Consider the following 25,021-nt stretch of genomic DNA (forward strand, 5'->3'; position numbering starts at 1 on the left):
AAATAGTATGTGAAATGTCAGCTGAGTATATATTAATATCAACCAGAAGTTAGACATAATTTCCTGATTCCGTCTTTGAACACTGCTCCATTGTCACCATCCTAATGAAATACATAGCAAACTTTAGCCTATTCATGCCAAATATCCCTTGTGGTTTAGCTTCAGAGGAATGACCTTTACAGCACGATGAGAAAAATAATTAAATACATGGTTTGTGGCAAAGCTTATATATGGATTCCCATAAATACCATGCATTATGAGCTACTGAAAAAAAAATGGAAAACAAAGTTGGGAGAAAGACAAGAAACAAAACTGCAAGGTAGTTTTCATGATAAAAGAAAAAGTAATATATGTTTACCAATCAACTTTATAAGCATGTGAAACACAATTTCCGACGTGGCAATTAGTTCTTATGCTCACTAAGGGAATATTAAGAAGAATTTCCTCTCCACCCTTCAAGAGGACTGGTTAGCAGTATTGCATTTCCCGGGATCTGCGTGGCAAATGCCCGAGTTGACTGTGCAATCCCACTTCTGCACCCCAGAAAAGGATTGGGAAATCTGGCATATTCCAGGCATTGATATGCCCTTTCTTTCCGATCATAGTCAAATATTCCGACTAAACTCTGTTCAGGCCACCATAAACAGATGACCCTGCACAGGAATGTACCTACCTCCACTTCTCTACAATGTTGCCATGCAATTAAAAGTGCATTTCCAAATAGATGGTGCTATGGCAAAATTACTATTGCCCTTCACGAGTACAGTGATGAGCATTGGCAAAACCTCCTGCTCAGCATTCACACTACTACAAACCAACACTGATCCCAATCATAAAGGTAAAACATGCACAGTCAAGAGTTGCACTTGCTTTGCCTTTTCTTGTATTGTAGGCTGAGGGCAGGCTATAGTCTTAAGAGGGATGTGAATGTGCTAAGGTTAGCACCCATGCAGCAATAGTACAATAGTCCAAAAGCACCTAATGCCAATTAAGTTTATATTAAAATATATGTAAACATTAAACATATGTACAGATAAAATGAAGAATGTATATGTTGCAAGCACTGTGGGTACTGCAGCAGGAGTGAAAAGCAAGAAATTGCAACAATGTCAATTAAAATGATATCTCAAGGTAGACAAATTCACAAATAAGTGGCGTATCAGTCTCTAGAGCCCCAAATGTGGACCATTCAAGTACTTGAATCTGTTTTTGGGCAGCTCGGCAAAGTCGAACTAGGCTTCTCAGTGCTATGAGTGCAGGTCAAAATGGGTTTGGAGGCAGTGAGTCATGCTGATCCAGGTGAAAATTTGGTGTCCAGTTCGGCTGGATATGAAGCTATGTACAGTTTGATGCAGTGTTCCAACTGTGCAGTTTGATGAGGCCAAAGCGGTCAGCTCAATGCTCCTGGTGTTGTTTGAAGTGTTGTTTGAGACATTCTGGTTCAAAGGTTTTCACAGCAGCAACCTTCTTGTTCGAGCTGAAGATGATGCCACACTTTTCTGGTGTGATTCAGCGACAAACTAGTTTGATGCAGAAACACAGTGGCTGAAGGTTTGGAGTGCATCCAAAGGCATCACCTTGGGTGTGTCCTGATGATTTGAAGATGGTTCCAAGCGGCATAGCACAGAAATCCAGCTTCTGGTGCTGTGAGTTCCAATACAGAGGCTCATGTGTAAGATTAGTCCTTTTCCTCTTCACTCCCATGCCAGGAAAGCTAGTTGGCACCTGCAGGAGTTCATAAGGAGTTCGCCACTAATGAGGAACTCTGGTATTGGTGTCTATGGCAGAGAGAGCAGGTCCTGGTCCAGGAGAAGTCACCTTGGAACACCTGCATTCACCTTTCACCTGGAAGACTTTGGAAAGGACAACATTCACAACCGGGTCCTAATGAATTTTCCTTTTCTTGTAGATCCAAAAGGAGCCAAAGAAGGCATGGTAGACCGCTTATTTAGGCCACATGGGATTGCATAAAAGCAAGCTTGCTTTAAGGGTACAATCCCTCTGAAGGTGACATGTGACTTGTGCCTTCTTGCATCATACCAAAAATGCTTTGCTCCTCAGGAATTGGAGGAGATAGGAAGGAAAGTGAAGGCCACAGATACCCAAGATGAGGGAACCCTTCCTCCAGTATTTTCCACTTAATCTGCCTTTTGCAACTCCACCCCTTCACTAGCTTGCAGCTTCACAGGCCTTTTGGTATGCAAAACTCTGTTGTGAGGCTGGCCCCTTTTTCAGGGCTGTACACTAAGCATGATTCCCAGGATTTCTCCTACTGGGAGGTTTCTGGCCTGGTGGGGGGTGCATTACCCAACCTTCCAAGGGATCAATGAGACACATATTGTCTGCCTTTTGTCATGTTGGCAGGGTCATAGGTTTCATGTGTGTATGATACAAATATGATGTGGCTTTAATAATTGTGTGAACTATCTGTCACCATACCAAATCCCAAGTATGACTTATTATTACTGATAACCCAGACACAAGACTAATAGTTCTTCATTATTGTTAGGGGTTTGAGTCAGAGGTGCAGATTTACATGCAACCGTTGTCTGCAGTGACATTGCTGTCACAGCAGCTTCAAACAGGGCTCCAGCAACCTTTGAACCTGCCGTGTGCCACTGACAAGCAGGAGCTGCGCATCAGGAGACTGATGAAGTTATGCGCAGGTGTACACTATGATTTTGATATGGAGCTTTCTGAAAGGGGGTTTGTTTAGCAGACCACCCTTTCTGAGTCAGATTGCCTTCATTATTTCTTAATTATAAAAACAAATACAAATTCCAGGGATTCAACACCTTTGCCAGATGGTAATCCTTCTCCGGTGGTAATGCCCAAATCCAGCTATTTATGGAGGAAGAACAGGGTGATGGCTTACACTAAGGACACCATCTCAGACTGTCTCAATCACAGATTTCACTGGATAAAGAAAACAGAACTTGTTTTATCTCTTTGGTTTGAAGCCTGCGATGATCACAGTTAGAAATACTGGCAGAAATGCTGATGGAAACATGTTTCTATTTAATTAGTCTAACTAGATGCACTAGTCTCCAATGTTTGTAGAAAAGGTTTTAAAAAATAATCTTGGACTTGGATACCTTTCTCAAAACATTGGTAAATGACGTTACTTTTGGAAAAACAATTCCACTTAATGTGCTTCAAAGAGTTCTGCCCTACATGGATCCAATCACTGCATGGAACCTACAGGGTTTCTGCTACTATTAAGGATGGTTTACTGCAACATTGCTGATACAGGGCTTCTAAATGCTGAAATATGAATACAACAACGAATCCAGAAGCAGGCAGCCTGAATTTGTTTGAGCCTCAAGAAATCTGATCATATCAACTGAACCCCAAAAAACCTATGTCGACTTCCAGGGGCTTGGAGCACCAGGTACAAATTTCTGTCCCCATGGTCAAGGCTGGCTATGGTAATGAGTCACAATGCATGGCCTGTCTGGTTCAGGACGACATAACCTATGCTGAAGCATTGTTCACTTTCTGTGTATCACATCAAGACATTAGGAGCCAAATACAGTTGCAAACATAAAAGAGCAGTAGTCAATTATCTTTGGCATGCACTGCACTCAACCTAACCTCAAAATGTTTGAAAACCAAACTATTTTAACATACTGTGGATGCATACACCTTTTCTCATCAGGACTCCCAAACCAACCATTAGGATCATTGTAATAGTACTCATACAGTTTAAATGTATGAACATTAATGTTATTCTCTTAGCAGCATCCTACTCTCACCCTGACATGTAGTGCAACTGTCCCTTGCAAAGTTCTCTTCCTGGAGCAAGGAGGGTTCAAACACAAGAACCAAATGACACAATAATGCTCCACTATATTGGAGTCCATTGCAGCTTGCAGGGATGCAACTCACCTCCCCAAACTAAAGTGAATCATTATACCTCTCTGGTAGTGCGGAGATGCACCCCCCATCTTTAACTCCAGCTGAGATGGAAACATCAGAACCAACCTCGGAATCATCCGTTTGATGCCTAGTCATAACCTTCTACATCCTATGCCCTATTATCCTCGGTAATGTCTGAAAATGGCCTACTCGGTTGACTTTCATGGGCTCATTATACCTGGAGAGACCGTTCTCTTATCTGACATAATAGTCATCATCTCTGATGCCATGGTTCTTGGCTGTATGTCTCTTTGAACAGGTTTCCTTGCACCTAATTTGTGCTTTTTCACATTTGCTTCTATCAATCCCCTTAGAACCTTCTTTTGGTTAACCAAAAAGTACTCCTCTTATCTCTGTCTTTCATACCTTTAGTAAGTTGGAATAGAAAGTCATCTGTGGTTTCATGTCTGCAGTCCATGTAAACCTGAAATATGTCCCTGACACCTTGCTTAATCAGCTAATTTGACCTCACCAATAATCGAATAATATCTTTTACAACTCTATTTAACCTCTCCACCACTCTGTTGGATTGTAGATGGTAGTGAACTGCCGTGAGGTGTTTGACCCAACTTCATGTCAAAAACTCGGAGACCAATAGTGTCCCATGTTCCATCACCAGGGTATTGGGTATCCTTTCCCTGGAAATCAGGTCATCTATATTTTTTTCCTGTGATCATTTGCCTGGGAGATTTAACGTCCGGCCAATGTGAGAAACAGTCTTTCACTAGCACCACAAATCTCATATCTGGAGGAAAAATGCAGAAAGTCCCAATTAAATCAATTACTATTTTATGCCCTGGCCAATTTGCCACATCTACATATTTCTTCGGTGCCCTTATCATTAGGATTGTTTCATCACTTGCTTGGCATGTTTGACAAACCATCACAAACTTGTCTACATCTCAATCTACACCAGGCCACCAAAAAATGTCTGTGTCTAGGCTTTTGGCTACTATTATGCAGAGCCCAGCATTAGAAGTGTTTAAAATCCTTTCTCTCTTCCCCTACTTATACCACCTCTTCAAATGTTTCATTTTCAACAATAATTTCATAAGCTGATAGTGGATAGGGTCTCATGTCTTCACTAAGTCTTTCTCTTGGTGGCCAGCCATCTTTAATGCTTGTTTTCACCTCATTCAAAATGGGGTTGTCTGCCTCATTAATTTCTCATTCCTCTTTAGTGATTACCTCTCCCATTAAAAGGCAACCATGTGAATTCCACTCTCTATCTAGATCTGTTTGTATATATTGCCTATTGCTTAGTGGAAGTCTGGATAAGCAATTGGCTATTGTGTTATTACAGCACAATTTGTTTTTTTCTCAAAACAATTCAAAATTCAGTTAATCTATGGATCCTAGATGTGAGGACACCTTAGATGCCCCTTCTGCCTTAAGGATGTATACCAACGGTTTGTGGTCAGTATTAGGTCAAATTGGACTCCTGATAGGCATTGCCTAACATTTTCTACTGTCAATGTACATGCATAAGCTACAAGCTCTATGCTGGAGTAGTTCTTTTGGTATCACTAAATACTATCCCGACCTAAAATATTGCTGTATATATGGTCGTCTGAAAGGGCCATAGGCAATATTTTTCGGGGGGTAATTTTTTGGGGTTTTGGGAGCTGGGGTTGCGGGGCCTTCCCCCGCTTCTTTAAAAATAATGCAGGGGTTGCAGGGGTGTCCCCTGCAGGTTACATACCTTAATATTGCCGCATAAATATGGCAATGTTTTTATATGGCTGTATTTTTGCTGGGATAGTAACACATGAAACTGTTCTTTTGATGTCTGGCAGTGAGCATAAGGTGAAAGCCACTGTGGTTTCATCTCATAGACATTTCTGGGTTACAATCACTCCAAGACCATTTGAACTGGCATCCACGGTAAGTATGGACGGTTTAGAGGTGTCCAAATGTGTAGCTGTCGGGGCTTCTGAAATTACGTGGCTCAACATTCGCATTGCCCTAGGAATGACAACGTTGGTTCCTTGTTGGTCTGGTGGGAGCATATATCATTGCTTCCACCAAAAACTGTTTTCAGTCTGCCTCCCCTTCAACTAGGTTATGGCCTAGATATTCAATTTAACTGAGACATTTTTTTTTCAGCTTTCAGTGTGAGACCATGTGAATGTAAACTTCCTAACAGTGTTCATCACATGTATCTGTGCACACCAAACATCATCTTGTTAAAACATAACATTCGATATCCACTCAAAATCCTTTCCCATGAGTCGTTGGAAAACTGAAGCAGCTGATGTTAGGCCAAATGCTGAATACCTACTGTGATGAACCCTGCAATGTCATCACTCCCTCTCTGGGGAAACTCTCTTCCCATGTGGCCAGGGAAGGGCAGTCACTACCTTATTCCAACCCCAAGAGCTCCTGAGAGAGAGAGAGTTTGCTGCATGCAGACCGACCGCACGGAAGGCTGGTGAGTGAAAGTCCAGGCATGGTGAACACCAGGGGATGGATGAGACAGCAACTGAAGGAGATGCTGCCCCGCTGGAGAGAAGCGCAGAGAACGCAGAAGCAGCCAAGCAATACTGCTCAGCCCAGGGTAGGGATGTGGGGTACAGGGGCGCTTTGCAGCATTTACCACACACCAAGCGAAGGCAGAGACACTTAACAGGAAAATCCGAACAGGGGAGCTCGGACACTGGGAGCCTTTGGGAGAGAGACAAGGAAAAGGGGGCAAAGGGGGTAAGGGACCCAATGTTTGAGAAACCCAAATTGATACACTGAAAATGAATCCTTGCAGGAGAGTACACCAGGCAGTCCGCTGGGTGTCAGGAGACCGACACCCAAAGAGAAAGAGAAAACTGAGAGTAAGTCCTGGTAGGAGAGTACACCAGGCAGACTGTTGCGAGTCTGGGGACCCGCAACAAAACATAAATAGAAGAAGCCCTGGCAGGAGAGTAGACCAGACCAAAGCGATTGCAAGTCTAGAGGCCAGCACTCAGAAGGGAAGTTGAATGTTCCAAAGGCCTTTCAGGAGAGTATCCAGGCAAGGGGATTACGAGTCAAGGACCCACATCCCATCATATATAAAGGAATTCAAGCCAGCCTCTTGAAAGTGTGTGAAAACCCAGGGGAAGTGTACCACACCTCCTTGGGATGGAAAAGTGATTGAACTTTGGAAGAAATAAGTGAGTAAAGGGGTAAAGACGAACCATTCAGTGTTTGAGTGTACAGGAGGGAGCCATACCCCCTGGATAGAAAAGTTGCCTCTTACCAAGGAAAATAACTGGTTGAGAGCTGAGAAGAAGCTGAAAACTCTAGGCAAGGGAAGACCTTGCCCCATTGTTCTGAGAGTTGTGAAACCTTGGGGAACTTTAATCATTTGTTCATGTGTGCACCTTTTAGAACTTTATGTTGAAACATTGAAGAACACTATAGATGACCAGTTGAAAGTCTTTATCCTTTTGCACATTTTCTTAGGTTTAGTTTGCCAGGGTCAGGATATGAGTTTTGAAACAGGACAGACACCTCTTTATTTCTGGATTTTATGACACTGACATCCTTTAGTTTCATTGACCGCTCATAGAGTTAGGGTAAGATAGGTATTTCTCCAACCCTTCCTGTGTAAAGGTATAGCAATCATCACAATGCCTCTGTGTCTGAGTCTTACTCGTGATTCATTACATAGACAAAAAGGGGTGAAGAATGTGGTGAGATCCATACATCCTTCCTACAATTCCACCTGATGATAGGCACTTCTTAAGTCTAGGGTGGAGAATGTCCATCCTTGCATAGGCTACCTTGTGCAATAGTTCATTAATGTTGGGCAGGGGATGGCAATCAACTTGAAGGTGTGCATTCTATCCTATTATTTCCACACTGCAACTGAAGGAACTGTCAGAATTAGCTACCGTTACTATTGTTCACACCCATTCCGAAGTTTATGTTTACTTTATTGTTATGACTAGTTTTCCTTTTGTTCCTTGCTACCTGTATGCATGGTCTGAGTGATATCATGAGTGGAATGTTCTGTGAGTATCTGGAATGCTGGCTGATGAGTGTTCCAAACCAGACAATTGGAAATATGAAGCTTAAAGTTCTTGATTCCACAGCCATTCATGAGGCACAGTGGGAATAATGTGAAAATATGTACCTTAAACTTTCTGCTGGCCTGACTCAGTCAACCCTACATGCCAACATTCTGACACGCCTGAGAGGGAGATTTCTACAGATACATCGGGAGACAACAATTTCCCCATAGGAATGCATTGGGGAAATAATTATTTTAGGCGGGAGAATGTGAAAAATAGCTGTATTTTTCACAAAAAAATCGGCAGTCTCCCGCCTAAATCGGTAGAGTTGGCATGTATGGTCAACTTGTACCGCTCTCAGCAACTGAATTTCATACTTTGGGTGTGCAATTCAGCAGTCATCTCTGATTCCCACCCTAAGTGAACGCAAAAACAAAGACAGTGTTTCACAAATGACACAGCTAAGGGGGTACTCCTTCTCCTCCAACTTTCTGTTATGCAGTTATATTGAGTTATTAGGAAAGACAATAGAAAACATCATCATGCCAAAAACTGTGCCACAGGATATATATTTGGCTTAGGGTAGCACACCATTACTATATGACCCTGAAGTCAATGACCTCATTATTGATAACTATCCAATCACAAAAAAAATTCTGCCTATTCTGCTAGGCGTTGATGGTTAGACACCACGAAACCCAAACACTTCCAGGACAAGGTACCAATGAGGCACCTGAGGCCATCTTCCCTGTCCTGTCATTATCTATAGTGGCTATGATGTTATCAAAATCAGCACCTGAATGGAAGGATTTGGTCAGACTCTAAAGAAAGTAGCATAAGGAACTCAGCAGGAGAACATAGGAGACACAGTATGATGCAAAAACAATAAAACAATTCAGGAGAAGGTACAGATAATGTTGCAAAAGGGATCAAGAAATAGGAATATCCATACATTTGGGATTTTGTTGGCAAGATGAGTTTGAATCGTTTTTACCAGGAGGAGCACTGTATATCAAACAAGTTCACTTATTTTATTGTCCCATATTTCCTACTGGAGGTAGATCCTCTTTTTTGATGCTGATACAAATTAAGGATCCCCTTGTAGAGGTCAACCCGCAGAACAGCAGTCACCTTACAAAGCAAAACCCTAGCAATGTACTTCCTTCACATGGATGTTTTAGCAAAATGGGGGAATAAATAAGGATTTTTACAGAAAGGGTGAATTAAATGTAGAGTATCTTCAATGGAATTGTAAAAATGTGATTTTCCTCGAAATTTATTCTTGTAAATTGGACACAGCTTTGTGGTTGTTAATAATACATGTCTTAGATGTAATATTGATAGAGGTTCCCAAACTTTATCAAGTGTCTTCAGACAAGAGACGGGCACACCATTATGGGGGTCATGTTCATCAGGGGCATAACATAACAATCATGCATAAAAGCCTTGTGTAAGGCTTTTACGCATATTTGTTACATCATGCCCCATTTCCTCTCAGGCATACAAATGCTCCAGCATTTGCATCCACATGTATTCTCATGCCAGCACAAATGCTGGAGATCCCTATGGAGTCTTCCTGCTTTACAGTGGCAGGCAAACCCACTAGGGATCCATTGCAAAATATTCCTGTCATGCTCACATGGCAGCCATCATTTACAACTACAATTGAACCCTGCCTGATATGCTCACATGTCGGGCAGGGTTTACTTGTAATTGTGAACACTGCTTATGATGTGAGCATGGTAAGCAGTGTTCACAATTGAAATCAAACTGTGCCCGACATGCGATCACGTCGGGCAGGGTTCAATTGTTATGTGAGCATCTCTTGCCATGCAAGCTTGGTAAGCAGTGCTTACAATTTAAAGTAAATGATGCATTGTTTACTAACTTTGCACAGCAGAGTGCAACATTGCTGGGCAAAAGGCGGCATGCACATGTGTACATCTCCTTTAGACCTACACATTTGAAATCTACCATGCAAATGATGAAAATTTGGTGACGGGGAACCACCTATGTGTATATCAAAACATAACGACGACCTGCTGTCAAATTTTGATCTTGACAAAAATTAGCTCCTATGTGTTTTGTGCAATTTCTAAAATGTATTCTGGCATATCCCATCATCAGTGTACTGCTGCCATGTCTCAATTTATGCCACTCTGCACGATCAACCCACATTGTCGCTTCTTACTCATACATTCACATTGAACAGATTACAGGAGTCTGCTAGGGACACAATCCAAACTCTGAAACCAGCTGCAGAGTGTGAATATTTGGCTGAGCCCTCAAATTACAAATTTGGTCAGGTAGGCATTTAGCTAAAATAAAATGATCACAGAAGAAATTTGACAAGATCAAATGAGTGGATTGATCATGAGCATGCCTTACATTTATTTGCCAGGCCATCTTCAAATTGATTATAAACTGACTTAGAGCTTTTCTGAAGAAGTAGCTATAACAGTTGTTAAACCTGGTCTTGCATTTCTTCTGTTGGCACTCCCTGACCCAGATATATTGGCAGCTATCATGTATGCTCTCTTAGCAAAAAGGCCCCACTAGATAAAGATTGCAGCACACCTGACTGATGTGCAGGTTTAGTTTCTAATTGTGAATTCCTCTTGAACAGGTCCATTTCTATAGACATAGGGTAAGAATTAGTGATATGATATGATGTATGATATGATATATGATATATGTAATTTTTATAACGAGTCTGTACACAAGTGTTTCTAGGCATGACAAGAAAAGTGGAAAGACAGAGGGAGGACAAAACAAACAATCTTACTAGGCCTTGTGTCATTCAGAATGTGAAAAAGCAACGTGCAGGGAGAGGGAGAAGAGGAAGTGCCAGGGAGAGAGAAGGGGAAGTGCAATCAGGACAGCATTGCTCTGAGTGAGCTAAGGCAGGGCAACACAGTTCTGGGAAGTGCAACAAGGCAGGGGGCTGTAGGGTTACAGTTACAGCCCCTAAGTGCATGGTAGGCCCAAGGGCCGTGCAGGTCAGACTGGTCATGGAGGAGCCTGGTACCCAGTGAGACTCTGAGGGTAACCAGGCAACCAGTCAGCACAGCAGACAGGTAAGTCAGCAGGGGAGAGAGAGAGATAGTAGAGACGGAAATTAAGGTCTTGAGCTGTTTCCGGAACTTCAGGTGGTCCGGCTCAAGTTTGAGAGGGGCAGAAGGCCATTACAGAGAGAGGCATCTGCAGAAGAGAGAGATATACCACCCACTCTCTTCCTGGAGAAGCATCTGACCCATAGAGATTTGGAGGTAGCTGAGTGAAGGGCTCGAGAAGGCAGGTATTTAGGAAGAGAGAGTTGGATGTAGTGCAGGCCCTGGCCCCAGAAAGCCTTGTGGACAATGCAAAGGGTCTTGATGTTGATCCTTGCAGCCACCAGGAGCCAGTGGAGAGATTTCAGGGCTGGAGAGATACAGTCCCTCGGCTTGAGGCCAAGGACATGTCTCGTAGTTCTGTTCTGGATTAGTTGCAGTGGGCGGAGAGTAGAGGAAGGCAGGTTGAGAAAGATGCTGTTGCAGTAGTCCAGCCTAGAGAGAAGCAGGGCTCTGGAGACAGTGAGCTTCTTGGGAAAAGTGAGAAAAGGAAGAATTCTTCTGCGGATGTGCAGCTGTGCGCAAGTGCACAAGTAAAACCCAAAAGCACATAAACCTTTTGCCAATAGTAAAGAAGTGAGGTTCCAACTGTTGCATGACCATTTGAATGATGCCTTTCAGTAGGTGTCCAATCTGAGCCATCACACTTTGACCATGCCTGAGTAGCGTGGGACAAAAGTAGGGGTTCTGAGATACTGCATGGAAAAAATGTGAATGGTGGAGACAGATTATCTGCCACTTGGAAAGTATGGTCGACCTTGTCCTCTTCCCGCTTTGGGTCAAATGAAAAACGCCTTGTGACTGAGCACCCAATCGTTTCACTTAATTATTGGTAACACTGGTCTTGAGAATTTGCAGACCAAAGTGCAACAAAACTTACTTCCTACATGATGACCAGGCATCAGTTTGGAAGACATGTTGTTTTACAGAACATTGTGCAGGGTGTGGGGTTATCCGGTACGCAGGATTTACGTTGTGCCTGAACGTTTTAATTTTTGTTTTGTTTTTAATATGTTTTTCATTATAAAGTTATGAATATTTTCCGTATTCTTTCCTGAAATCCTTTTGCTCTCGTGTATTTGTTTTTTGCACCACGTGTTCACCAGTTTACGGATCTAACTTTGGCCGCATGTGAAAACTAGAAAGGTTTTTGATGTAGTGTTCAGTGATTACAGATTACATTGCAGATTACAGCATTGCTTTTTTTATGATGAAATTTCATGTTCGGGAATGTATAGGCTTCGAATTCCCATGGGCTGTATATCCGAGAAGACAGGCACTGTTGTCAATGGGATATACAGCTGTGTAATTACATGGACACCCACTTGGTGTAATGCACTGTTTTTATTACAACTCCAATCTAAAAAGCGAAAGCTAAATAAAGAACATGTAATTGAACATTGTCTGCAGAAATGGACTCCAGTCTAATTAACTGCATTATCAGCTGTGCAGAGTCCAATGTAGCCACCCTGGATAGGGCAGAGCTTAGTGAAGAGGGAGATGCCAAGGTCATTTGTAGAATTAGAGCTTCTGGAATTTAAAGCAACCACACTCGAAATGCATGAGTTACTCTTTAAAGTGGATATATCTCAGCTATTCAATGCGTGGATATATGTGCTTTTATCTTCTCGCCATAGAGCTAAATAAAACAATTAAAAGGACACAAAAGCTCTGTGGTTATGGAAGGATAAACTAGAAATGTGGAAAATAAACGTTACTATGAAGTGCAACGTTGTGTCCACGGCCACAAAGAGAATATAGTAAGGTTCACATAAAATGTACTGTTTACCATAGTCTTTGCGATTATCCCTCTATGATATTAGTTTTCTAAATAATAACATTTGGGTGTATCCCCTGTCATGCTAGATTCCTCTTGCTTCTAGGCATTTTAATACTATCTCCTGATATCCAAATGATCAAGCAATGAAAGATGACAGAAAGTGTGGGCTCTGCTAGATTTCAGACCTGTGAAGAACTGGTTACTCCCTGTCAGAGGCAACAATTTGCAGAGGTACTCCATGTAGATACACTCAAACATTTGATAACTTCCAATCCCTGCCCTTGTCTGTAGGGCATATGTTTTCTTACTGAATAATACCTGGATAACTCTTTGTGCATTCTTGACATCCTCTTTTCATGCCTCACTCATTTCAGCACTGGAAGTCTTGTTGGAGCCTGAGACCGGAGCTACTGGAACCTGCTGTGTCTACAAACACTCCACTCCTGACGCAGAGCGTCGGAGAGTGTTGACAGAGCATTGACTTCCCTGCTGGAAGTCTTGTTGGAGCTGGAGAACGGAGCTACTGGAACCTGCTGTGTCTGTTTTCATTCTACTACCTGTTAAGAGCGATATCACGGGAGTGCTACGTACCTGTTTGTCTTACAGTAGATCTTGGATTGGAAGCCAGACTGTCTGTATTTCACCGAGGTAAGTGTGACATGAGAAATCAGCCCAAACCTCAACCCAAGATTTAAACAGGGCGGAGGGTGAACCGGCTCCCAACGTCACGGTGAGCTCACCCCTGATTTTCGTGACGTCAGGACAGTGCAAGCACTGGCAGGGGGAGCGTGGAGATGTTTGTCCTTCAGTAGCTGTAGTAGTTCCGAGGCAAATCCAACTGAGAAGGGAAGCTGAAGAGTCTTGTCCACGGTGGGAAGCAAATCCGGCAGATTGGGTAGCTGAAGGGAAGGTTCCACAAGGAAATCCAGCAGGCTGGAGAAGAGAGGGAGGCAGGATCCAGAAGGCAAGCAGGAATAGTGGAACACGAACAGAGGGCAGGAAGGAACCCGAGAAGGCAGGGAAGAGGGAACCAAGGGCAGGCAGGATTGAAGACCACCCCGGGAACAGGACAGGAACCAGACTGGGAACCACGGGAAAAACAAGGAACCAAGGGACCCAGAGAGGGACCAAGAGCAGGGAAGGCAACGGGCAGAAAACAGGAAGCAATAAAGGAGCGGGAACACGATCAGAAACTAACCGCGTTGAGATGCAATCAGCTGCTGCTCATCGCTCCTCTTATAGCGCCGCCAGCACCAGAGAGGCCTGGAACGCAAGCCGCCTCGTTCCCAAGCGCTGATGGGCCCAAAACGAGGCCTGAGAAGCAAGCTCTCATAGCTCGGAGTGCCCAGTCCAACGCGCATGCGCGAAAGCGTGGACAGGGTCGCCCGCGCATGCGCAGAGGAGCCTGATTCCGAACAGTGAACCCCAAGCGCGGAAGCGCGAGTAGACCCGCCAAGATGGTATTGGTCGAATGGAAGAGGAAAACCCTGGTCTCCGGGAAAGTGGCGTGACACTACCAGAGGGAGGAGCTTAATCTACACCCCACTCTCAATGCGGAGCATTGCAGAGTTTTGACAGAGTGTTGATTTCCTTGCTGGAAGTCTTCTTGGAGCCGGAGACCAGAGCTACTGGAACCTGCTGTGTCTGTTTTCCATTCCACTGCCAGAGGGAGTAGCTTAATCTACAAACACTCCACTCCTGATGCGGAGCATCGCAGAGTGTTGATAGAGCGTTGACTTCCCTGCTGGAAGTCTTGTTGGAGCCGGAGACCGGAGCTACTGGAACATGATCTGTCTGTTTTCATTCTGCTGTCAGAGGGAGGGGCTTAATCTACAAATACTCCAATCTCGATGCGTAGCGTTGCAGAGTGTTGACAGAGTGTTCAGAGAGTGCTGTTGAGGACATTTAGCCAGGTGAGGACTTTGGTCTCAACACATGGAGTAAATGGGGGGGGGCAGCGCTCTGTGTAACGTCATGCCAATTACAAGTTCAAAGATTAATAATTACAAGCTAACCGGCATTACTGTTGCTCCTCCACGGGTCCCTATTTCCCTGCAAGGACATTTTCTGCAAAGAAATGAAGCTAACTGAGAGTTTCACAGCAAGGCTCAGCTCATTCTGCTTGCCCAGTGACTGTAATGCTTCTGATATGCCCGGGTGAAGTCCCACCTCTGTCCCTGCCTCGTGATACTCTGTGCTCACTTCCAGAGCCAGGGACTGAAAATAAGCCACTCTGCAGCATTTTGGAGATGACGGACCAACCCTAGTTGACAAATGCTCCACATGGTCCCACTCTGAACACCATGTTAAATTCACATTCACAGAGTCCTCTGAAGTCAATGACATCCAATGTCGCCTGACCCTTGTTGTGAATAATCACGCTTCAGAGCCAGTGCTAATTCTTAAGTCTTTCTGATGCCCGGACAAGCATGGTCAGGGATATACCTGCTTCCTCGCGGACACAAGCAGCAAGTGGTCTGGTGAATCTTCCAAACACAGCAAAAATTCCCATGCATCAATTGGGCACAATGGCTAGCACTGGGGGAAGGAAAATGATTACTCTCTCTTCCACGAAAGGTGTGAATGGTCTAGAGGGGCATTCTGGCAATCGTAATATGTCCAAAATGACAAGCAAGTCTTTACAAATCTAAAATGGCACTTCATACCGATAGACCCATCACCAGTGGTGCAAAATGAGAATGACAGTAGACCTCGGCCCCAACGAGTAATACATCCTCAGACGTGACCTTACATGAGGAGCGTTCCTGCAATGCTACGGTGACAGAGGAATGGCCCATCCTCTCTGATGATGACCTGTTGGCAAGCCCAGACCCACGGACAATCCCGCTCCAAGAAACAAATAATGAAGTGTCAAGACTATCTATGTTAGTGGCCCAGTCAGAAGGCCTAAAGGGAGTCGCCCCAAATATTCCAGTTACAAACCATTGCGAAACAGAAGATACCACAGGACACCAAAGCCAAGGAAGATGCTTCAGATCTTTGCCCCTGCATCTCAATTGCTAACTGGACTCAGAGCCGTGTCTCAGATAAGGGCTCCCAAATGGAGGCAGGAAATCAAGTCCCAACGTCTGTTGCTGTGGAGAACTTTTCTGTGACGAACATTGAAAACTTTTTCCTGAGATAAGCATTAAAGACAATGCCTGCATTCACTCCTGCTCCTTCCTGCACCAACGCTGATGATATTGTAGAAATAGAGACTAAGCTTGTTCCTGGAAAAACTTGTTTTGGAAACAGTATGCGAATAATGATGACACTACTTTGCATTTAATTTACACTGGTCCCTATATTCTGGTATCTGGAAACTGTGTATCCTTTGAACTCTCTTTTGCTTGCTACCAATGCTCCTACTACAAGCAGCCCACTATATGTGCTCTCTTACACTCTCCGCTCACATGAAGTGAAACATAGAAAAGGTTATGACAATAATACGTTGCTACTGATTATGAATATGACACATGCTATCTTGAATAGGTCCAACTGTTGAGTCTGCTCCCACTTACCCCAGCATGGTGGAAAAGGAATGGTTTGGTATGTACAGCCTTTGCCGCTTAATACTGCATGCTATGCATCATTGAGCGTGCTACTTTGTGGAAAATTGAACGACAGTGATACTGGTCAGCTAGATGGAACAAACATAAATGAGTTTGAAAGAGTGGTATTGGAACCGGTGGGTTGTTCCATATTTAGAGGCGCAAGCAAAATAAACACAGTAAAAATGAAACAAGTAGATACACTCTTTGGGCCTCACAAATCGGTACTCACTTTTAACAAGGCTCCAGTAGGGAATAAGGATGCTGTGCCTCCCTCCTATACTATTAATTACAGTCCACGTTCTGTCCCATTTCGCTTACGGAAAAAAAGGTTCCTATCCCATGGGAACGTTTACTAGATGCATGAATACTGCAGTACTCGAAAAAGAAGGGGAACCATTATGTATAGGAGGTTCTGTTTATTTTACCTAGAAATTGGGAAGGGACGTGTTATTTGGGTATACTTTTTCCTGGTGTATTTCTCTCCAAAACTTCAGAAATATCAAAACTATCCAGATCTAGGCCACGGCGAGGTGATGCATACGGACTCATTGCAAGCGATATAGCAAAGTCATTCATACTATTTTTGGGACAAGCAATGCATTCATGGAATATAAGGAAACTGTCCAGGGTGTTAGAAAAAATGATAAATGGAACTACAGATATACTTTATAATATGACACTGGAAGAGAAAGCAGTCAGATTAATGACACTTCAGAATTCAATGGTCCTTGATATAATTTTGGCTGATCATGGGGGGGTATGCAAAATCGTGGGGTCAACGTGCTGTGTATTCGTAAGTGTCTCCTCCCCCACGATATTTGAAGCAATCAAGAAATTGCATGTCTTGAGTTCTGATATTCACGTCCACACAGGTGGTTGGAATCTGAAAATAAGTTTATGGTTTTGGGAACTGCTGCGATCATGGGGATGTAAACTAATTGCAATTTCGATCGCAATACTTGGAATCCTTATGTTCTGCTGTTGTGCATACAATGCCTGCCAATCCTCTGCTCCCAAGGTGCAAATGAATGTGTACATGCAATCAAAATGAAACATCCTCACAGGTTGGATGAAGGTGCCCGACACGAAAATGAAACAATGAAAGAATTCATAGCAAGTCATATTTCTGATGATGATTACAGTAGTATGGGTAGTTCAGAATTAGACACATGGTCAGATGAAGATGCGATGTATGATATGATATGATATGATATGGTATTTGTAACGCGCCTATACACAAGTGTTTCAAGGCGCGACGAGGCAGGGAGGGAGGGAAACAAGGGGAAGACGGACAAACGATCCTACTAGGCCAGGTGTCATTCAGATCGTGCAAGTGCAGAGGTAAGGGGAAAAGGAGAAAGTGCAGGGGGAGGAGGTGGGGGGAAAAGTGCTGTACAAGGTAAGTGGCGTAATAAAATAATAAATGATAATAAATAAAAAGGGCCAGCTGGTGGCAAGTGCGAGGTAAGTGCAGAGCAAGTGCTGGGTAGGGGGCTGTAGGGATACAGTGACAGTCCCACAGTGCAGGGGGAGCCAGGGGGGCAGTGCAAGTGGAGAGTGGCTGGGCCCTGGACCGAGGTTGCTGAGAGTGGCCCAGATGCAGGTTAAGTGTAGAATTTAGTGGGGAGTTAAGCAGGTTTAGCAGGGGAGAGGGAGAGAGAAGGCAGAAGCGAAGAGGAAGGTTTTGAGGTGCTTCCGGAACCGGAGATGGTTCTCCTCAAGTTTCAGGGAGGCAGGCAGGCTGTTCCAGAGGGAGGCCCCTGCTGCGGAGAGAGATCTACCCCCAGCACGTTGCTTCGAGAAGCGGCTGACCATGAGGGAGTTAGAGATGGATGAGCGAAGGGCTTGTGAAGGAAGATATTTAGGAAGAGAGAGTTGAAGGTATTTAGGCCCCAGGCCCCAGAAGGCCTTGTGGACAATGCAGAGGGTTTTGAACTTAATCCTCGCAGCCACTGGGAGCCAGTGAAGAGATTTCAGTCCTGGAGAGATACGGTCCCTGGGCTTGAGGCCAAGGACAAGTCTCGCAGTTCTGTTCTGGATAAGTTGCAGAGGGCGGAGAGTGGAGGCAGGGAGATTAAGATAGAGGCTGTTACAGTAGTCCAGCCTTGAGAGAACCAGGGCTCGGGAGACAGTGAGCTTCTGGGGGTTGGAGAGGAAGGGAAGAATACCTCTGAGGAGGTGCAGCTGGTAGTGTGATTTCTTAGAGACATCAGATATATGAGGAGAGAAGGAGAGTGTGGAGTCGAAGATGACCCCGAGGTTTTTAGCCTTGCAGGTAGGGGCAGGAAGGGGGCCAAGGGAGGCCGGCCAGAGAGCTGCAGGGAAGGAGGGAGTGGGTGCGCCGATGAGTAGAATCTCAGTCTTACTGGCGTTAAGGCAGAGGTCATTGGCGGCACACCATTCCTGGATAGCAGACAGACAGTCGGAGATGAGGGAAGGAGAGGAGGAGGCCGAGGGTAGCCTGAAAATGAGCTGGGTATCGTCCGCATAGCACTGGAAGTGGGGGCAGAGGGCGGCGATGCGGTGGGCAAGGAGTGCCAGATACTGGTTGAAAAGCCAGGGAGAGAGGTTGGATCCCTGGGGGACACCACAGGTGGAGAAAAAGATGTCAGAGAGGAAGGAGCCCATTTGGACCTGGGAGGGTCGACCGGAGAGGAAAGAGGTCAGCCATGCCAGAGCCTGACCAGTGATACCCAGGTTATCACGGAGACGGTTGAGCAGGATGGCATGGTTGACAGTGTCATGGATGATGCTCTTGGCTTAAGGCCAAAAGGAGGGTTTGTTAGACCAGAAACGACCCTATAGTATGTATGGTGTGTATATTATATTGGCCAGAAACCAACCTCATCATGTGACAAACATCGCAAACACAGAATTGTCAATGTAACGAAAGGGCGTCCATTTTGTGAAATATCCACCATTTTCTTTTTCCTTTCTGTCAAAACTCTTCGCAAAATGTAATCTATGTTTCAAGCTCATGCATAGTGCGCGGCCATGGCCTGCATATTGAAAGATCAACCCAGACAGGAATGCCAGACGATACCGAAATACATTGTTTTCCTCTATCACAAAGTCCTTGGAGGTGAGCAGAAACTGCATCTAATCAACGGCCCAGGTGCCGGCCTGTCTTACAAATGCTGTAGCAATAGGCAGTTAAAGCATGACTTATATTCTTTTAGCGGTACTCCTTCGCGGAGACTGGTATTGTCTGCCTCAGAACTGTCTGACCCTTGGTTCATGAATAGAAACACATAGATAACGTGCTAAGGAATGTTTCTCTCCTATGAACATGATATCCTTGCTGAACTAAGAGCTTTATGTTCTCCATAACAAAAAAGCTGTCTCTGCTGCTGTTGCTAGAATAAGTATATTTAGACTGAATAGAGACTTGTCATAATGTTTCATAATTGTCATGATTGTCAATCACCGAACCCTAGCCTAAAATATACATTATGGGTGGTTTGAATTGCCTTCAAAGATTACATGTGATATATATATATATTGTTGCCTGAGCGTTGTTCACTCTCTTGCATCTCACAATTTCTGGGTACACACTTTGCGAGACGTTAGACCCCAGTCGGCCGACTGAGCATACATTGAAATAAACCAGGTTTGTTTCGAAATCTAACCTTGTGTCTGTTGTGTCACTAGTATATGGTTATTGTGCCTTAGTTTCCGTATGCAGGGTCTTTATGGCTTAGCAGCAGCCTGCTTGATAAAAGAGGTGGCTAACTTGACTCTGCGATTAAGTACGATTGCCACCCATAAGGCCGCTAAGTGATCCTACAAAGAAGTTTGGTCTGACATGGAATCCAACCCACCTTTCCCTCAAAAAAGTTAAGAACAGCCAAAGCCGAAAACGCTGCCTCTACCTCCTATGTAGCACTGGAGGGGATGAAGTCCACCTATAGGGTAGAAAGAAGTCATCGTCCCCCCACCAGCTCGAGCGAGGATGCTAGTGAGGACTCTGATAGAGAGGATCTTGCGTTTACCACAGGAGGAAGAGGAGGGGTGAAACCATCTACGGTAGTGCAAGAACTTCCTGATACCTGTAAGGAAAAAGGTAGTTGTGAGGACTTAACATCATAACTCCAAACAGCAACCGGGTCAATGTTTACTATCTCACTATTTCCATACTTGTACTTGTATAAAAATCTCAACGACAATTACAAGGATCAAGCGACACTGCTTTCACTGATGCAGTTTAAACTTGCTTCGATTGAATTTCCTATCGAAGCTACTAGGGAAAGAGGATTAAAAGAAAAATAGATGGTGGGGAAAATGTTCAAAACTTTCATCGACCTAACTGAGGAAGCAAGGGAGGACAACATGGAATTTCTGGATTATTTCTGGGACACAGTAAAACTAATGAAACAAGATTCTTGTAGAGATAGAACATTTGAATCTATTCATGAAGAAGAAAGGATGTTGAGCCTGGTACAACTGGAGTCTAGCTCAATCCCGAGACCGCATGAGAACAGAATGTATCCTCGTCAAAACTCGGAGGCCAAAGATGTAGTGAATGTGGAAACCATTTGGAAGAAGAGCTAGATAACAATTCCGGATTTACCAGACATGGGAAAGCAAGCCGATCCAATTCAAATGACATCTCGGTTCAGCCAGGATGTAGCAACAAGACAATGACTTCAACTGAGATGGCAAATCGAGAAGTTCAACCGAATAAATCCATGAGGGATCCACAGCATTACCCCATCTTCAGAGGTGACTCAGTAAAACCGAGTAAGCCACCGTCCAGAGCTAAAGAGATGAAAAACCATATATCCTTGTGAAAACCCAAGAACATTCCTAGCCAGAATACAACAAAGACTGGATCAGCGAGGAATTTCATAAGAAACCTGAGAATCTTCTCAGTTTAACCAACTCCAAGAAATAATGCAAAAACAAATGTTCAGAGAGACTCTTCAGTTGTGGTCCATTTACATGAGGCATCACTGGGGAGAGGGTTCATATCCCTTCTTGAGAAGTGACCACTGAATTGGAGAATGTGGAAGACCCCCTATTGCAACTCTCCACATACGAGGATTATGAATCTGGTGACTGCTAGATGGAATCAGAGGCAGAGCCAGATTAGAGTGGTGAGCCCTTAGAAGTTAAACAACATAAACCTTACACCAAAACCTCAAACCAAAAGAGTCAATTCTTTGAAACCCTTGAGGAAAACCAGAAGAGAGCGACCCAGAAACAATCCCCAGCGGAAAAAGGCATTCTGTTACTAAGCAGAATGATCAAACATTCCCAGAAGGATAGAGACTTGGATGCACGGAACAGCCATGACAAACCTCAATGTGATCACAGCCAAGCTCCGGGAAAGCTCACGGCCAAGACCAAATGGATAAGCCAATCACTTAAACAGGAAAACAGAAAGGTGATTCTGGAAAGGGTGCTCAAAGGAGAGGATGGATTAATTCTTAACCGAGCAAATATTATGAGCCTATTCCATCATGCTCCGCAATTTCGATTTATAGAATCGAAAGACATCAAGATAGTCATCTTTCCGAACAAACTCGAAAATGATTGTGTTTACATATGACTTCATCAGCTCCGATCACCTTAATGACAAATGCAATTGAAGAACTACAAGCCTTGGAATGCGACCTTAAAAATTGTAACACCCAAGCCGCCACATCTCCCGTTTGATTTACATGCAAACACGATTAAAACAAGACCACGAGAAAGTGCGGGGAGTTGTAGTAGGGAATCCAAGGACTCGTCCAAACCGGTAAGAGACCTTCCCATACTTTTAAAAGTGCCTGAATTCCTGAAAATAACTATAAAGGGATCGAATGATGAAAGCATAAGGGAAGGTCCCTCCTCTCCTTCGCTGCCTTCAGTCTCAACGGATAAAGCCTACTCTTGGGACTGTGTGCCTGGAGTTTTGGCCAAATCTTCCCGGGACTATAGGACGAATCAGAGCGGACCCTGAAATTTAGAGATTGGATCCTGGAACACTGGTGGGTTCAGCCATCTGTTTAATTCGCAGAACACACATTTATCTAACTTGGATATCATCTATTTTCAAGAGTCATGGTTAAGGGAGACACTGTTAATGGATGGCTACACCTGCTACTTAAATATGGCGACAAAAGGGTCCTGATGTAGGCCTAGCTCAGGATTATTGACATTGGTAAATAATGGAGCAGCGGGCAAGGTGTCATGAATCATCCACCCTGACCCCCTCTATCCGAATAATACTAGTAAAACCAGCAGGTGACCATTCGAAAGCATAAAGGACTCTAGCATTATTTGCCCTATACTGGAACCTAATGCCAAGGCATCCAACATTTTTGTTAGTTGTGTCATGAAATGGATTGATATGATATTCGCAGAATTTGAGGGTGCATGGATTATCATCTGTGGGAATCTAAACATCGAATGCCTCCAGCCAGAACCAAGAGGTAAATGAGGGATCATGAAACAGCACCAAAAAAAGAGTGCCCAATGCCAAGTGTGGTTGGAAGAAATGGCCCTTAGAGACCTTCACATGGCCAAGTGAAGGGTGACCAGAGGGGAGCTCCAAATTGGCACTTGAGCTTTGCTAGTGCAACCCTGGATTATTTCTTTGTTTTGGGCTGTGTTTTTCCACAGATAATATCTCTTAGGGTTATCCCAAACAAACACAGTGACCATGATCTGCTGGTGCTGGCCTGTCAGAAAACTTGAAAAGAGTAAACCGAAATGAATGTGCTGGAAGCAGAAATTAACTGTAACCTGGGGTGGTAATATACTCTGTATCAACCCAAAGATACTACCCTGTTTCAGGGAAATATTAAAAGCCTGGCAAAGTAGAGAGCCAGATGACATAGAGTATGAATCTACCTTAGTACTGTTTAGAGATGAAAGAACCAATGAAATAAAATCTGCACTTAAGCATAAACATGAATCCGACGTCTTGGTGGCAAATAGCTGTTGTATAGAATAAGATTGAGGAGTTTCAGAATCAATTGAGTATGGACACTAGTGGTGGTTCAATTAGAGAGGAGCCATTCAATTGCTCTAATGCCTACATTGGTGAGTGCCCAGCCCCATTCCCACTATATCGACTACCCCTATATAGAATTTATAACGCCAGTACCACTATGTGTGAGAGACTGGAATTCTGCAAAGACCACTACCTTAGTTGTAATTTGGATTAATCCTCTCTTGAATCTTACAGTAGCCTAGGCAGGGTTGATATGTACACGTGGTGATCAGTGACTTTGGATAATGATCTTGATTGTTAAAGATCTTTTACAGTAACATATGAAGAATAATATGTATAATATGTTATGTATTTGAATGTATGTGATAATAGTCATCTATCTGCACTCGCATTGGCTTATGCCTTATTGCCTCTCCTTTATTTCTATTTTACAGTTCAGAATTACCATCTGGATCTGGAAGAAGAGAATGTCTTTCTCGAAACATGTCAGCCGTTTTTAAGTTGAACTGTACACTTTTTGGCCTATTTTGTTTTGCTCATTTTACCATTAAATACTTCTTTGTATTACAGTTATATGTATAGCTGCTTTTTTTCTGAACGTACAGATTCTAAACATCGTGTACCAACATAGTTTTCAGCGAATAATGACTGAACCATCTCTTGACGGGATTGTAAGGTGTAAAGGGGACGGGAGGGTTCCACTTACGGATCCTCTTTTCTTTGTGCTGTTCAAAAATGAATGTGCCATCTTTTTTAATGGGACAACATATTCGTTGCAAATACAAATTCATAGGCGTGTTTTAACACTGGAAAGCACATAATTGGGTGAAACAGGACAACATATATAAAACTAAATCCTAGAATTGTTTGTAGATAGGGGAATATATTCAGTGGCTGTACTGAGTGTGCCAACATTAAGTGATGGAAGAGGGAACATTTTGGTTGTGAGGATTTGTGAAAAGAAATACTAGTTGTGAATACAAATCTTACAATTGTTACGAGGCGGGAGAAGGTGCAAAGGAGTATGCCAACATGTTTTGACAATACCTAATAAGGGTCACAAAGAAAGCATTTGAAATGTTTTAGGGGGCAATAGAGTACATTCAGTGGCTGTACTGATGTGTGATGTAACAACAGACTAGTTGTAAAGAAACATTCACATACATGTTTGGAGGGAGGAGAGTACAGTCATTGGCTCAAATGGATGTGTTAACTTTGTAAGGCAAATGGGAGAAGTAATAGTTGTGATGATTTGCGATGAGACTAAATGCTAGTTCCTAAGAGAACTTTGTATAATTGTTTGTCATCAGGTGAATACATTCAGTGGCATAATGGGCCATGTTTTTGTCACTGGAGAGGGAAAATAGTAGTTGCATAGAAAGGGTCTGAGATGTGTTTGTCAAGAAGTGAAGACATGCACTGCTGGTGGGAAGTAGGGATGCAGAGTACGTTCAGTGGGTGCACTAGATGCACCATGATTTTGTGACTGACTTACATTCCTGAGTGTTGATATTTTATCATATCTTCATCTTCAGCATTCTACAACGTTTGGATTGATTTAGCAGGAACATTTGAGATTTCGTAAAACAACATCAAATTGTATCTTATCACCCGGGATGAATCAGTATCCATTGACTAACACCCTGGCTTGTTTTTTTTTTTGTTTTTTTTTATATCACTGACTGCAAGGTTATAACATTGTAACTACCTGTGAGATACATGGCTCTCAG

Source organism: Ambystoma mexicanum, chromosome 8 (assembly GCF_040938575.1).
Source record: "Ambystoma mexicanum isolate Mex_15411 chromosome 8, UKY_AmexF1_1, whole genome shotgun sequence".
NCBI classification, from domain to species: Eukaryota; Metazoa; Chordata; class Amphibia; order Caudata; family Ambystomatidae; genus Ambystoma; species Ambystoma mexicanum.